Here is an 18,244-nt window from a genome sequence, read left to right as displayed (position 1 = left end):
AGTTTGGCATGCAAATGAAGAACCATCCATAGGTGCCATATGCCAAATTTCAGAAACAAAAGAATAAAAAATGACAAATTAGTAATAATCTAAAATTGAAAATCTCGCTGTTCTTTTCCACTTTTTTGGGAGAGCATAACCCAATGTTCAGGGCGTTTAAAAACTTGGCTTTTGTTGTGTCAGAAAGCTATTAGGGCTGAGGAGTGCCTTTTAAGGGTTCACAAATTTGACAAAGTTACAGTTATTTTATAGTTTGGAAAAATATGCCCCATTTAAAGATAGGGGATTTTATACAATTTTCATAATATTGCGCATGTCAAATACAGTTGTGTGCTGGGTGTACTCAGAGTGGCTTCACTTGAGAGTACAAATATGGCTGACCTCTCTTTCGCTAAGAAATTTTCTTCTGTGAGCAGAAGAAATTAGCCATATTTGTCAGTAACAGGGAAGATAACTGTGGTTTTGGAGCTGCGGGGGACACACAATAGCATTTTTTGCCCTGGCACGTCTCTGGCTCTGGCAGTGGTTACAGAGCCCATTTTAAACTTACCACCCCTTAATGACGTCAGTTAATTTATTAACTGCATTGAGCTGGGGCCGAGAGATTTAAAAGTGCTCTGCGCTGCACTAGCCCAGAAAAAATTAAAAACAGTGCTGAAGTGTCCCTGAGTCCCAAGTTTGCAGGTGATTCAGTGGCGGTTACAGGTTCATCTTGAATCCAGCAGCTGTGCACAGGGGCCCGAAGTAGCGGCCAGGAGCAGCCCAGAGACTAGCATGGAGCTGAAGGCAGTGCTGAAGGAAAGGGGTGCATCAGCCGGGATTCCGCTCGGCTGTTGGGAGCTGAGCTGTAAGAGCAATGAGCTGAAGTACGAGGCACTGCCAAATGGATCTACCGACACAACTAACATGCTGGCCGGAGTTGTGGCTGGGATCATGCAGCAATGTCTCATGTACCCGGGACTGACTCAAGACCCAAAAGCAGAGTCTGCAACCTGATCCGGCAGCCCAATATTGAAATGTGATAGATGCCTTATTTAAAATCATCTGCACAGTTTGAATCTGGAGGCCGATCAAAAGACTGAATGTTATAGCCCATGCCCTGTACTTTGCCTGCTACGAAAAATTAAAAACGACATTGAGCGATGTTATCCACCAATAGCCACACTGCTAATGGTATTGATGATTCCTGTCCTGCATAGTGATCAGATATTTTTAAGAGAATTCAGATCTTTCCACCACATGCAGCGCAGAACACGCCTATGTTCCTGGGATTTTATCGCTTCCCATACACTGCCAGGAAATCCCTTACCAAAACTTATCTATCATGACTATAATAAGACTCCTGTGGAAAAGGAATTGTGTTGTAGGAGCCTTGTTTTTTTTAGTGACTGCCCATCGCAAGCTTACAACGCTATCAATGATAGTATTGTTCCTGCAGAATACATACTAATGTAGTGACTTCCCCTGACTATAACATGACTCTCTTCCCTTGAGAGCTCTTTGCTGCTGAACAGTGCATCAAGGGAAAGTCATCTGTAGCTAAGGTGGTTAATGCCACCAGTTTATTAATTAACTGATAATTTGGAGGGCACTTAGCTCGGCATAGCTTCTTTGACTTTGATTGCAGTGCTGTTGCTAGAGACTTGATTTGTCGGTTGGGCACCTGTGTTTGATTGGTCTGAGCATATTGTAATGGAACACAAGTCCATAGCAGCAGTGGATCACTGGAAACTGTGAAAAGAGGGGCAGCTATGATGGACCAGCTGCTATGCCGATCAGTCTCTCTTCCTGCTCATTCCAGGATTGCATCTCTTTTTTTTTCACATAAGTGGTCTGAGGTTTCAGGATTTGAAAAGCTAAAAAAGGAATACTGCACATGTCAAAAGAACACTTTCAATGATCAATAAGGCAACTTTTTGTTTTATTGAAGCAGAACAAGAAGTTGCTGGTTTTCTCTTGAAGTAACCAAATACTATAAACCAATGTTGTACAACTTGCAGGGGTTTATATTATATTTCCACATAGTTTGAAACAATTCAGAGTAAGCTGTAAAGGAGTGTTTTGTGCAATAAAGATAGCCACACATGGCAGCTTTCTAAAGTTCTGATTAGACTGAGTGAGAGGGACAGGGGAGAAGATGGTCTAGGGGGACAGGGGAGAAGATGGTGCAGGGAGACATGTGAGAAGGACAGGTTAGAAAAGGGTGCAGGGGAGAGGTAAAAGAGACAGGGTAGAAAATTGTGCAGTGGGACAGGAAAGAGAGACAGGGTAGAAAATTGTGCAGAGGGACCGGTAAGAGAGACAGTGAAGAGGGTGGTGCAGAGGGTAAGAGTTTAAGATGGTGCAGGGGACAGGGTAGAAGATGGTGCAGGGGACAGGTGAAAGGGACAAGGGAGAAAACGATTCAACGTGTTAGTGGAGAAGATGGTGCAGGGGTACAGGTGAGAGGGACAGGTGAGAAAATGGTGCAAAAGCACAAGCTGAAGAGAAAAAGAACCAGTCAGTAGGTAAAGGTTAAAAAATTTTTTTTAGGTATATAAGTTAAAGGAGAAAAACAAAAGGAGGAATAAAAGACTAAAGACAGAGAGTGAGAGTCTCTCCATCATTTTGTGAGTCACAGCAATCTCACTCCATGATAGTGCTGAATCTACAGCTAACCCCAGGATGTGATGGCTTACCATGTCTGTATTGTGCAAAGAACATGTCCACTAAGGCTTCTGCCTTAATCGTAATAATTTCAGTGCTTTTTGGAGTTTGAGTGCAACAGTTTCAACAGTTTTCTTAAATTTTAAATTTAAATTGTGTGTAAGTATAAGAAACCTTAATAGGACATGTTAAACCATAAGGTTTTTTGTCTATGAAATAAATATATATATATATATATATATAAAATCATAAATTGCATGGATAGTGGGGGAATGTATCAGTAGGGAGAGGGATGGTGAGAAATTGGGAACAGGCACAGTTGTGAGGTATGTCCCCTGGTATGCTGCTTTGCAATGCTGGAAAGCATGAAAGGTGAGCTGCATGCAGTAAACTGTTGTGCATGCACAATTCAGTTGAATGGAGTGGACTGGGGAAGGTCTTGCACTTATTAAGGGCTAGACACACAACCTTAAGCATTTGGATACTCTTCTCTAGAAATCCTGACAGTATCTGCCATATATGCTGTCCACACAGATGGCAATGAGATTTACGTATGTATTTACGTATTCTCCTGTCATATCAGTTGCACCAGCTACAGGTCAGATGTAAGTCCTGAGTGATAGTGATGTCAGTAGCGTATGCATGCTAGAACATATGTTTGCAATCAACAGCAACTGTAAAAATGAAAAATAGACATTAGTGACATTATGATAAATGTTTTTCATGAAAAAAAGTAGAAAAAGAACCCATTTTTTTTTTTAAAAAATGTATATTATTAACAGGTGCCAATAATTGAATACTTGTTTTTCTGCATGTTCTGATGGGAATTTATATTCTACATATGTATTGTAGGTATCCAGTTGTTTATTATCTGTACGAGCAGAGTGTAAAAAGACGTGCTTGTGGTTGAGTACAGAAGTGTGTATGACCGAATTACGTGTGTTTTTAAAAAAACACACAATATGTTTGTTTTGGAAACTAGGCCCAATGTATATAATGAATTTTGAATTTAATGTCTCTCTAGAGAGTTGAGTAAATGTTTTTTATAGATGTAATTTAACTATTCTCTATATTAGTACATACTTTTCAGCTTTTGATGCACAGTCTTTGTATTTGAATATTATATTAGCTTGAATAGTTAACTTTAATTAGACTTCTTGGAGCTGATTCATTAAAGCATGCTTTCTGGGCGTAACCCGTGTTCAGTATTATAAGCATGTGTAAAGGCTTTGCGCCCGCCAGAATTAAGCAAGGTACAGAGAGCAAGGTGTGCATGCTTTTGAAAATGGGGGTCCGGTCTGCTGTGCACAACTAAATTGGATGCAGCAGGATGCGTCCAATACCTATTTGGATTATTAATTCACCAAAGAATGTACAGGAAAATAAAAAAAAAATGCATTATTGCAACCTGATAATAATAAAGGCAATAATGTTAATACAGTAAAAAAATATTTTTCTTTCTCCTTGAGATACTTTTATTAGAATGATCTTAATGTCTACCTAGCATAGGTAATACATTCTTACAGGTGCATGTGATTGGAAACACATGTTTTAGCATCCATTATGAGACTGTCAACATTATTGATCGGGACTTAGACTAGCCCTATAGCTGGAGCAAGAGATAAATCCTTGCTTCAATTCAATCTATATGATGCTGCATGCAATATCTGAATGTCTTATTAAAGACATTGACAAGACCACTGGCTTCATGAGGGTTGGGTACCTGTTAACGGGGATGAGAACCCCAAAATGATTTACACCTCCTCGAAAATTCTGATAGCTGAAAAAAAGGAAAACAATTTAAACAGACTTACCTTAAAACCAAAGATCCAGCTCTCCAACGGCAGCGTCTGCAGACAGCCAGTGATTCCGATGAGGCAGCTGTCCGGCACTTCAGTTGGACGTCAGTGCGACATTCATTCCTGGTAATTTAAAGTGGCAATGTTTGGACCCCGCATGCTAACTGTTTAAACAGTTTTCTTTTTTTTCAGCTATCAGAATTTTCGTGGAGGTGTAAATCGTGTCAGGGTTCTAGTCCCCGTTAACACGATTACCACTGCTTTATGATTCAAGTGAACTTTGGAAGCATACAGCTTGGAATTGGACCATTGGAGTGATTATAGAGTTTTGGGAGAGTAGTGTATCCTGATTAAGTGAAACTCTTAGCAATGTGACCTCCACCTAAAACTACATATTAAGGTTGGAAAAAATGCTTCTGTAAGATATCAATGTGACACGAGCAAACAGTGTATTAGGAGAAGAATGGAAACATGAAAGTTAGTTAAGGGAATTGACCAAAGTGACAACAGGTAAGACCTGAGTTTACCACAGCCGATAGTTAAGGTGTATGTGTATCTTCATATAGGTCTACCTTAGTCACAATTACATGAACATGCCTTTACTATGCTCAACCTATACTTGCCCGCCCCATCCCTCCCCCATTTTTTCTCTCCAGTTGTATAGAGTGGAAAGTGTAAGATGAAAAAATATCTGCATTCAAATGTATATGTACAGTATGCATTTTAACTACACATGTGCAGTACAGAAATGCTTATTTATGCAAGTAAAGGAGGTACAAAACATACATCCTATGCTAAATGAGCTCCTTAGTGTATTATGCTTATCCCTCTTTGTTATAAATAAAATTTGTTTTCAAAAAAATGTATTTAATAACATGTTAATATATGCAAATGTACATAAGGAAAAACAGCTTTTTGCCATGACTGTTAGTTTTACGAATTAATTCAAGAAGTAATCATTTTTTAGTAACCTCTTTGGTGGAAATCAGAACCATTTTGATATTTTGAATAAACTGTTAGATTGTTCAACCAAGCCCAAGTTCTATAACTGTTTAATGTATTCATGTCATAAAAACGTTTTTAATTATTTCTTCAGTAAATATGCTCTTAATAATTTGCACTTATACATTTGGAGATGATTCTTCTGATATGCACACTCAACCTCTCTTTGTAATTTATAATGACAACCAAAATTATGAATAATATTTCGATTAGGCATTGAAAACTAACTGCCTATATTAAGGCTTTCAGGCACTTCATTTTGAAAATTTGCAAATTAATTAGGCAAATTTTTGAATCAATATAAAACTGAATTGCTTCAGGACTGAGACTATTTGATGGAACTCTATTCGATCAAGCTTGGTGTCTCAGTAACACTTTTTCATCAATCATAATTTTATTATCTAGTTTAGTGAAATAATCTTTTTTCTCCATATAAAGCAAAATTATTTAAATGCTTTGGCTTTTACTTTGATTATATTTGTTCCTGTTTTCTTAAGAATGAGAAGAGTGAGAAGACTGAGATAGAATAGTACATGAATATTTACATTTGTAAAAGAACAGAACAAATTTCAAGAGTGGTTATTATTTCTTAGGAAAAGTGGTTCATGCAAGCGGGATAAGCATAATACACTAAGGAGCTCATATAGCATAGGATGTATGTTTTGTACCTCCTTTACATGCATAACAAGTCATTGTATATTAAAATGTTAACACTTATTTTTTACTTTTTTAGATGTATTACAAAGGGTTGTGAATGTTTGTTATAAATTGTCAGCTGTACGAATAAAGTGTCATAGGTCAAAGTCTGTTATTTGCTTTAAATTAACTGTGTGCTTGTGAATTTGCATAGCAACAGTACAGTATTATTTACTGTCCTACAATTATATTTATAAACTGCATAAGAAGATGTAATCTATGAAGAACAAAGTGAGTGGAACTTGTGAAGTGAAGCTAAGTTGGCATTATATATTTTGTTATAAAAATTACAGCATATTAAACCAAAAACTATTTTTGATAAGCCTACAGTCCTACTGAAAAAATACACTTCCTTATGAAACAAACTAAGACATTATTGAGTATTTATTAATATCAAAGTTATCTGCAATTGTATGTTGGTCTGCTAAATAATATTAAACAGTAAATGTAATAAGCCCAGTTTTTTAATACAAATCATAGTAATAATAATATAAATAATAGTTAATGATATTAAAATCAAAGTAGTCATAAAATTTGTTTTGTTTTTGACATTTATTGTAAAATAATTGTTGTTAGACATCAATACAATATTTTTATTAAGTTTTGAAATAAATATTAAATTATAGTCAAATAAATATGAAACATAAATAAAAATGTTTTAAAGTCAGCCACTGTGTGAGTATGGGATTATAAGGTATATGAGGTTTTACTTCAAAGGTGGGCTTCTTAGTGGCTACCCCTAATTAAATCTACCCATGTTTCCATGTTTGACATTTGAATTACTATAGGAAAGGATGATATACAATAATTAGCATTTGGTTGTACGATATGCTTTTCAATGCCCCTGCAAGGAGATATATTTCTGATTTGCTTATCATAGAAAATACCTTACCAATTGAGGAAATATGCTATTAAGGTAAACATTTTGTTTCATTAATCAAAAGAACACCAATAATTGATAAATTATTAGAATTTAATGTAAATGTATCTAACAAGGCATAGCAGTATGAAACTGCAAATTTAAATTCACAATCTTTCACCTCGCTTAGTTATTTCACAATTGTTTTTAAATATTTTGCTACATTTGTAGGAATTAGAAGGAATATTTTATGAATATTAATAAAGATTGAAAAATTTTAATAATTATTACACACATCCTAGAATGCGCAAGAAAACATATACTTTTATTTTTCTCTTTTCTTTGGAACTAGACTATTCTCTTTCAAATAAGCCATTCACATATTTTATTGCAGCCATGGTTGAGTAAAAATTGGACATTTACAGATTCTTCCCCCACTCTGGGCTCTTTAGTGTTTTCTGAAGTTGTGGTGGTTTTGTCTGGTGATCACAACTAATCGCAAAACAGTTAGGGAAAGAGAACTAGTCTTACTCAATATAATCTCTGAGGCACGTGAGAGCACACCCAGCACTGTTTGGTCTACAACCTTACCCACCCAAGAAAGATAATCATTCTCAAGGATGCCTGCTCAAGTCCGAATATTACTGGACTTGAATTGCTGGATGTACCGCTTTTCAACTATGGGGTCAAAGCTCCAAGGCTAGCAAATTTTCCTTCTACCCCTGAATTGAATAGAGTAAGGGATTCTGACACTCATTTTCCCTGCTTCACGAGCTGGAGCATATATAAACTGTGGTGCTATTAATCTGATTATTGTGAGCCCAACTCATCTACCATAACTCGCTTATATGTATCTATTTCCCATGCTGTAGTCTGTTTCTTAATTATTGTGATTCAACATTTTTCTCACTAGAGATTACATGATATTTTTATATCGGTTACTTGCTTTGTATGTCCTTCAGGTGTCTATGGCCATATTCACGGTATTATATGCAATTTTATTTGTTTAATAAATCATTTTAAGTATTATACTGAGCACTCACTATTTGTTTGTTAGAATAGAGTAATTGGCTGGACCGATTGTGCTAACAACTTCTCCTTCATCCCCAACTCCTCAATATCACTACCTGAACCAGCCTCTGTCACTTGTTCAAAATTGAAAGAATTGACTGTCCTGAAAAGAGAATGAGATGAGAGAAACACAGAACAGGAATAACTACTTCTTCATGCAGGACAACTGTTTTGGCAAAGTCCTTGGCTCAGGTGTTGTTAACTGCAATCGGGTCTCCTAGAACAGATTCATGAGTGTAATTGGAACCTTCTCCAGGTGTTGCCTCCTCTGCAGTGTATGGAATGGGTAACAGTGTCTCTCTGCTTTCCCTAAGAACGTGATTCTGGTCATCAACACTTGGTACCGGTCTGTCAAACAACCTAAGTGTAGGAAATTACAGTTCTGCAACTTACTCTCCCAGTCCAACATCATAACCGTGTGCAATACCTCAGGAGACAGTGTTTCAAATGTTCTCGGTTGCTGTCTCACTATTTGCTTTTCCTCTCAAGGTCTAGAACAATCTATCCATTACAAACTCATCACAAGAAAAAGTCAAAAACAATTCAAAAGATGACAGGTTAAGAGGAAGTTTAGGAGTGAATTTGATAGTAGGGAAGACTAGTGGCCAAAGCTACCAGCCACTTCAATCAAGTTTCAACCCTCAATCCATTCAATTCATTCTAGCTAGTACTGTTACTTTATTTTCCCACTGGTTTGTGGCTAATCAAAAGTATGTAACTCACTATCACTGCTCATACATTATACAGTTATTACCAATAACATGAATACCCCTATCACCTTTTATAACTCTAGGGATACACATTGATTAACAAAAGTATGAAACAGCAATACATTAGAAACATTTCAATACACCTCTACCCAGATATATTTCATCGGTACATCAGTACACATTTGAGGATCCTGCAAGGTGGTAATTGGATGACGTGGATTTGTTTTACCTGGAGAAAGTCCATCTATAGGAGGGGTTTGGAATGGCTCTATTGGTATTGTCTTCCTGACACTCTCTCTTAATCAAGACAGGACATTGCCTTCCTACTACCTTGAGAAGAAACATCTGATGCACACCAATATACTCTTACCAGCTTGCACATACCTTCTGTACCCAGCTAAGCCAAACCATATGCTGCCTCCGCTAGGCCTGGAAGATACACTCTGGGAGCTACTGGTCTACCTTGTCAATCTCTCCAGGGTCCAGAAGACTCCTGACCACCTCGCTTCACTTTCCAGACTGTTTATTCTTCAGGTAACATAAAGCTCATATATTAACTAATTTGTGTGTGTGTGTGTGTGTGTGTGTGTGTGTGTGTCTGTGTGTGTGAACACAGTTTAAAGCAATACAAAGAAAAACAAAATAAAACATAGATTTGTCAGCTGTCACATAAAACTCTGCTATCTATTTGACAGCCTTATCCGCCCTGTTGTGACAGTCATGTACAGTCATGTGTGTAAGTGTGGACTTAACTAACAGCTACTTCAGTTAGTAACTGTGTCACTGTCACAAGTCCTCCATGTAATGTCCTACTTATGTACTGCCATTGCTATAAAAAGTTCTTCAGTCGCCTCAGCGTCGCCCCCTAGACTAGAAAAATACTGAAGACCAATGTATATCAATTGATATTTCTTCTGCCAACTCACATGCCATTTTCAATCCCACATGTTCAGCTACTTGGCTAAATGAGAAGGGCAAAGGGGTGTATCTCTATAACACTTTCTTCAAATATAACAGTGTCCAGTACATGTCTGTCTAATGGTGAAAAAATATAAAACATGAACATTTTACATTTACTAGGGCTCCACATTATGTCAGGTCTTGTGGCAAAAATCCTACTCCAATGCTCTACACAGAGATGCATATCTGTATGACTACTTAATTTACCTTCAGCTAGTCTCCTGTCTCCACCCTTTGTGCATATATATAAAGGCACACTTTGCACAGGAGACAAAAAGGCATATATGCAATCTATAAAACATGAATCATATTTCCACAACAAAAACTCTCTGCTTAAAATCAGCAGCTTCTATATACATAAAAACAAACCCCTAGCTGCTTCCATGACTTATGTCAGTCTAGTGCAGTGTTGGCTAACCTGTGACACTCCAGGTGTTGTGAAACTACAAGTCCCAGCATGCTTTGCCAATATATAGCAGATTATTGCTGGAAGGGTATGCTGGGACTTGTAGTTTCACAACACCTGGAGTGTCATAGGTTAGCCAACACTGATCTAGTGTGTGTATCCCTGACTCTGTCTGATGTCACAAATGTCTTAGCCCCATGAATGAGACCATGTCTACATGTTTTTTGTATTTCTTTACAAGAAAGGAGTGAGATACTGACAAGGGATATAAAGACTGTGAAATAGGAAAGCAAAGAAATAATAAGAACACAAGGATTTGAAAACAAACAGAAAAGCAGAAAAGGAGATTTTACAGCAAACATGACAGCTGGATTGGACAATATGGGCAAATGGCTCTACTTATTCCACTAATCCCCTTAGCTATTCACTAAACTATGACCCCTCCCCGTACTTCTCAAGTTTAATGGCAGTTACGTCACTCGTCCAATCCAGTGTCGTCCATCATTAACTCATATGGAACTCGGTATCACAATAACTATATACCTTTGCGATAGACTTCCTGACTATAATAGAGCAGTGCAAAATTAACTCTTTATGACGCATACTCTGTGATTCCCATGTGTGTCTGGAATACACAAACCAACATTAGAGCAGGATATGTACACATTTCATTTTGAATAATGAATCTCCACCAAATATATCATCATGAGCCAGTGCAACTAAAGAAGAGTGTTTACAATGATCCATTGTTAATTTGTCTTTCAAGAGAAATTTTTGTACTCTTCTATCAATCCCCTTAATTACTAAGCATATATTTCTTTTGTTTGTCCTGGAAAAAAAAGAACACAATAAAGTTATTTTCAAATAACAAAGAAAAACAAACATTTTCATTCCTTACCATCATCCAGTCATCAGGAAAGTAAACATAAGAAAACATAAAGCAAACAAGCAATAACAAGAAAGTACACTTTTAAGTCAATTTCTTTCTAAACCTGCAAAATGATACTTATCACACATTAGCATTTGCCTTGCCTGATCCTAATCTCCTGGCTTTCGCCCTAATTCGTTCTTTACAATCTTTCCTCAAGTGTCCCTTCTTAAGGCAGTTAAAACACTTCAAAGATTTCTGTTTCTTTTGTCCCTTATAGTTGGTTTTATAAGTCTGAGGTTGTGAATGTAATCTTTCTAAAGCCTGGATACTCACCATCATTAGCCTATCACTCTGTGCCTTTTCCCTTTTACATATGTTTTTATCATGTTCCACGGCAGACTCTGTAATTGCATCTACCGTGAGGCCTCTCCAATTAGGCAACGAGGTTTAAACCCTGGTCGTTAGATCCTCCCTGAGACCACTAGTACTGTAACAGCTGCTTCTCTGTGTTGCACATTTTACTTTATATCTGGTATCCCTGTGTACTTAGTCCTGGCTGACAGAGCCCTAGCAAAATAGTCACCTGTAATCTCACTACCTTTTGTTTGATAGTGAAAATCTTTCTACAGCCCACTATCGCTGGAAAATATATGGCCAACTGTGAGATTAATATTTTCCTGATTATCAGCCTCTGTTAAGGATCTATCCTCCTCCAACATACAATCCTTAATGAACTTTTGTATATCAGTATCGAGAGGATGACAGGCCCTCAACACCACTCGCCAATCTTTATTAGTTTGCTCATGTGCATTACCTAAATGTCTAATACATTTCTGACACTTGGCCAAATCTTTTCTAGGATCAGGGAAATCAGACATAATTGAAAACAGTTCAGATCTAGTCCATGGACAATGCATTACTACATGTTTTATGGGAACTACACCATCTTTGTCTGCCTTCCCATTGGGAACTGCTATTGTGTGGACAGGATGTAAACCTACCAAATCACTACATTCTGGACTACTTGCTGGAATTACTGTTGCAGTACAATGGGTGTTCCTCCTTGTATAAATTTCTACATTATTCTCACCAATTTCAGCCGCTGCCCCTGCTGGTGGGATTGTTCCTTTTCCTTGTCCATGTGATGCCTCTCACATGTTACTGGCATGGGCAATGGCTAAAATGACGGTGGGTTCATTTTCTTCTTCTGAAACATTACTCTTAACATAACTTAATACATCATACAAATTACTAGTTACACTTTTAACATTTTTGGTATCGGCTGTACTTACCACCACAATCGTATTTGTCGGGGGCGCGCTTGTGCTCAGATCTCCACTATTTGCAACGCTTACTTCCATTGTGTGCATGCTTTGCACCACGTCTACTTCCGCTGTGCATGCGCTTCCTTGCCTCGTGTTCCCCTCTCGTTGCCACCATTTTAAAGAGTCATCATGTTCAATTCTCGATATTGTTGACTTAATCAACTGCACTTTATCTCTACCATTATTTAACACTTCTGACTCAAAACTATCAATCTTTGGGAAAGGTCTCACACACTCCCGGGTCATCTTGACCCATTTGTCGCAGTACACCATTGTGTACGCACCATATTTATTATACATAATATACCTCGCCGAACAAATCGGCCATTCCTTAGGCAGCACACCATTGGCCATCTCTTATTGGCCGTGGACGATTTCAACAGGTACGTCCCCTCACCTCCACATCACTGAGTACCACTGAACAAAAACACGCGATTGTCAACGTACGCAATGGAGAAACAACCTAACACAACTGGGATCAGACAAGTACCAACTTTGCAATACCCTGCATTTCCTAGTTTGAGTACTTTACAACTGTTAGCACCCGATATTTATTAAAATATCAGTGGTTGCAGCATATTTCCTTCCACATCTCCCAAGTCATAATCACAGTTGCACATCAACCATGCGGTCCGATCGCACCGCTTACAGATACTATCAGTAAGCTTTGCTATTACTATTGGAAATGCCGCAAAAACCTGTTGTTTTCGCTTCGAGTATATACCTGCCATGTATACTCTGTGGCATCTATTTATCCCCTGTTCTCTGTTAGAACAGAATGCCACTCACACAAAGGTTTCTTTATATCCTGTTATCCTTTTAAACAGAAACTTAGTTTTCAGGTCACCTTTTTACCGTGTTTTGTCAAACACACCTGAACAACATCTCTGTCTCTTTTTAACAGTAAATAAACTCTTCTCTTGTCTGTCTCTTTTCAAAAGTAAATCAACTCTTCTCTTGTCTGTCTCTTTTCAACAGTAAATAAACTCTTTTCTTCTCCTTATAATCATACAATTCACATACATCTTTGTTTTCTGCGTGTAAAATTAATTTCCCAAACAATAGTATTATCTTTTTAGAATCTTTAGCAAGTCATTATACTATACATATAACAAACTATCAAAACGACTGTTTAAACACGTGGCAACAACACCAAAAGTACACATATGCAATGCAGGAAGTACACATAAGTTATGCAATGCAATGCATTAAAAACGCAAAACGACAATAAAAAGAAACAGTTTTCTTTCTCGTCCCTAGATTCATGTTAGTGCTCCTTAGATTATGCAAAAACGGACATTCGGTTTCACAACACAGAATGATGAATAGGTTTTAAACACATTGCGTTCTTACACGTATATGACGCGTCACTCCACCCTTTGTTGAGGAACCAAAATCTGTAGGCTTTGCGTACCGTCCGGTAGCTTAACTTCCAGCTGTGAGCCCCCAAATTATTAAAGTAATTTCATTGTTTTCCAATAAGCATTGTCTATGAGATTTGTGTGGTTCCAAAGCACAAGCAATTTATTTAGCAAAAGCAAAAGTTTAGCAGTTTAATAAATAAGTACAGTACAGCCGATACATAATACATATGCTGTGCTCAGCTGCGCTCTCTGCTGGATCCAGCTAGATAGTCCTTCAGTCCTGAAGACTGTGGTCAGTGCGACTGCCTAGCAGATTCCAGGGAGCTGTATATATACATTTAGTGATACAGTGAAGACAATACAGGTGACTTGCAAAGTTTCCATAGGTCCAGTGAAATGCAGTCCATAGGTCAGTTCAAACAACCCCCTCAAAGGGGGTAGGTCAGCATTCCAAAGGTATGCATCAGCTCTCCAGATGATGCATACTTAGTTTTCCTGCCAAGAACTGGTTCAAACTTTTCTATTAGCATTACACAGACATTATCATTTTAATCATTTTTTCCCTATCATCGATAACTAGTGCACGCAATATGCGATCCTTTTGGCGAATGAACCGGACAACTGTGGATAAATAGGGGATTAGAATGATACCAAACATGACATGCTTCCCGTGACCTGAACTTTAAATATCACTAAAGTGTACATATAACCTTATAATATATAACTATAATCCAAACAACATCTGCTCATAAACAACTGTGGAGTGGAACCATTATAAATATGAAATATATATATATGAATGTGTAAGTGCGAGTGTGTGCGTGACATATCGTGCGATTGCGCCATAACACGTAACACAAGGCGTACTGATCGCAATCGCACGGTAAAACAGTATTAATCAATATACTTTCTTTCATCTATTTATACGACTTTGACAGTTTTAATAATGGCCCCGACTCATTAAAAAACAGAAATGCTGATACGCTCCATAGTTTGCATAAAATTGTACTGCGCAGAAACTAAGCTTATGCCAGTGAAAGCAAGCTTATCCAATTCATCTTAGAGCACAAAGGACACTTACGACAGACTGCAATTCCATAGGTGAAATGGGGAAGGGAATGGGCGTATGTACGTAGTCACTGTAAAGTAAGGATTTGTCAAGCTCACGCGCATGCACCAGCATTCAATTCTAGCTTTGGGTATTTCTAACTTATGTGTTTGTCAGTCTTTCACTTGCTTCATCTACACAGCAGGTGTAAGTGCCAAGTTATAGTGATGATGGTCAGGTGTGCATGCTAGAACATGTGTGTGCAGTAAAGAGCATTTGTAAAAATGTGTTTTATGTACAGTAGGCATTAATAACATCATGATAAATGTATTTAGTTGAAAAAAATAGTAAGAAAATGGAAAAAGTTTAAGACAGACATGCATATGCCCAATCTACATGCGTGTTAAATGAAAAAACACAATATGTTCGTTTTGCATGCCTTAATGAATCGGACCCAATATGTGAAGCCCATTTTTACAAATAGATAACCTTCTGAATCAAATTATGGTACCCCTAAAATTATTTAACTCAGGATTTGGGAGATCTAAGCATTTTAATCTCTGGACTTCTTAATGCTTTCTGTAGTGTACAGTGATAAGGCTCATCATCTGAAAGACAAGACTAAACTCTTTCAAATAAGCCATTCACATATTTTATTGCACGGTTGAGGAAAAATGGACATTTAAAGATTCCTCCCCCACTCTGGGTTCTTTAGTGTTTTCTGAAGTTAGCGGTGGTAGTGTCTGGTGATCACAATTAATCGCAAAACAGTAAGGGGCCAAATAATTTGAAAAAGGGGAGTGACATTCTCCCTAATCCCTTGATTTATTATTTATTTCTCTAGTGTAAAGCTTATTGTTTGGTGATCACACATGAGCACCTGACAGTAACTTCGCAGTGAATGAGTGGACACCTCTCTTTGAAACAAAAGTGCCCGTGAATCCCTATGAGCCAGGATGGGAGAGATTGGGCCATTTAAGTGCACTCACCCCATGTCCTACCTCTTCTTCTATTTCTACAGGACTGAGTGCCAGTGCACACAGTGGGACTGAGTGCCAGTGCACACAGTGAAGTCATTACCATGATGTCGTTATACCCTTACTCTTCCTAGGCCTGCTGGCAGGAGATATTCGTAAGGGACTGATAAGTTACATTTTTACTTATTTGAATCCCATGTGTGCTAAAGAACGAAGGGAGTTAAATATTATAAATTCCTGATTTGTATAATAATATGGTGCTGTATAGAAGCAAAATGATAATAGTAATCTTCACTCCAAGTGAAACAGTAATTATGAAGGTTGTTTTGCCAGTATTGTTTCTATACATTAGCAATCCCACAGTGTCCAGATGATATGGATAAAAGGTTAAATAACAACCCTGGGGCCACATGTAGCATTCTTAATGATACAACAATATAACAATGACTTTAAACTCTGTATGAACTCTCTAGGATCTCTATAAAAATAGAAATGTGTTTTAAATGTGTAGAAACCAAATTGTAATAAGATTGAAGATAGATTATAAGAACAGTGATGCCTATTATTAAACTGAATTACTCATTTTTATCTGTGCTCCATGATTTTAATCACATCACTCAATTTTAATTGACTAATCAGCACTCAAAATGTATTTTAATATTCATTAGGATGCAATCTACTAAATTACTCACAAATCTTTGGCAGATGGTTTCTTGAATGGTATGGTTTACTTTAAAATATACAAAAGGTGATTGTCTTTGCATTGAATTTAACAACAAATTCCTGCTTACATACATAGCTTTCGATAACATTATGCTAGTGGTTATTTTAATGCTTTGCTAAGTGCTATCAAAAATATGGAAAAATACAGATTTAATTTGTCATGACCTGACTGCAATAGCATGAAAATGTGTTCATACACTGTAATCTGACTTAAATAAACCTTAAACTAATTATGTTTTATGTTTTAGAAAAGTACAATAACATTAAAGCTGAGTACACACTGCAGAAAATTTCTCCCAATACGATATCTTTAACGATTGTACAAAAGACTGAAAGTCTCAATCAACATGCCAATTCATACGTACACAATTACACGATTTTACACTATTTGCCTTCATATATGTGCTCTTCATCTGTCATAGCCATCTGCTGAAATGATTGTAAGTTTGTAAACTCTATAAAGATCTGTCTACACTGCTGGTCATGCGTGCATTCATACTTTAAAATTTGCCCAATATCGTTCCATTGTTTATAGTGACTTTTCATTAGTTTATAAATTGAAATAAAATGATATGATGTGCTTTGGTACCAGGGGCAGGCTGGGCTGGGGAAAAGGTGGCATGTGCCCCACAGGCAGGTCCCATTGTGGGCTACCTTGTGCTTGGTCACTAGGCCACCTATATTTTTTTTCTTTTAAAATGTTCCTTATTAGGCTGCTGAGTCGAGTCTTGCCCCCTGGACCACAAATTTTTAGCCCTCCCCTGTTTTGTACGATAAAACACGATCGCAGAAATGTACACACTAATGCAATATAGGACCTAACAGTCATGTGATTGACACAATAAACGGGTGAAAAACCTCTAGTGTGTATCGGCTTTTTTTTCTATTTATTTTATTTATTTTTAGCTAAAATGTACACTTTAGTTGATGTTATTATTGTTATTATTATTAGTTATATAAATAGTGACTAGATATCACACAGTGCTTTACAGAGAATATTTTTAATCATTCACATCAGTCCCTGCCCTAGAGGAGCTTAAAATGAATATCCCCTACCCAGCACAAGAACACATTAGGCTTAATTTCATCAAGAGCTAATTAACTTAACAGCATGTCTATGGACCGTGGGAGGAAACCCATGTAAGCATGGAGAGAACATGCAAACTCCATACAATATCTTTGGCAATTGTTCTTCTCGTCGATATGCCACTGTGTAGGAAGAACAATTAGGCTTTGACTAAGCCTGTACATTTAATATGCCCCCAATATAAAGGAAAATAGCGGTGTTTCCCCCTTGTACAACCCATCACACATACACATCAAACTGCAGCTCTAATCACTGGAGACTAAATTCATCCATAGGTTTATAATAAAGGTCTTTTGAAACTGTTCCATAAAACTCTACTTAAGAGATATGGGATTCCTGAAGTGCACACGTTATAAAAGTGAGCATATTTTTGAATGAGCCAGCTCTTGGCTTCTAGTAAAGAGAATCAAAAGAGAGGGACCCCCTCTATTTGCTATTAGTGAGAGCAATTTTAGGTTAACAGATGCTTCACTAAAGGCTTAAGATCCATAGCTGCACACTCTTCTTTTATCTTCAACTCTATGTACAAGCATACAAAGCCTCATTGTATAAGACCTTGGTAGTGCACTGATGAGCTTAGTTTATCTACCCAGCACAGATCAAGATGCATGCTTTCTCTCCCCACTTGGAATAAGTCTTTGCAACCTAGTCTGCCTAGGTTTGAGAGTCAGAAAATCTGAAGATGCACTCTGTGCAAAAG

This window comes from Mixophyes fleayi, chromosome 1, assembly GCF_038048845.1.
Source record: "Mixophyes fleayi isolate aMixFle1 chromosome 1, aMixFle1.hap1, whole genome shotgun sequence".
NCBI lineage: Eukaryota > Metazoa > Chordata > Amphibia > Anura > Limnodynastidae > Mixophyes > Mixophyes fleayi.
Note: the sequence above shows the minus strand (reverse complement) of the source record.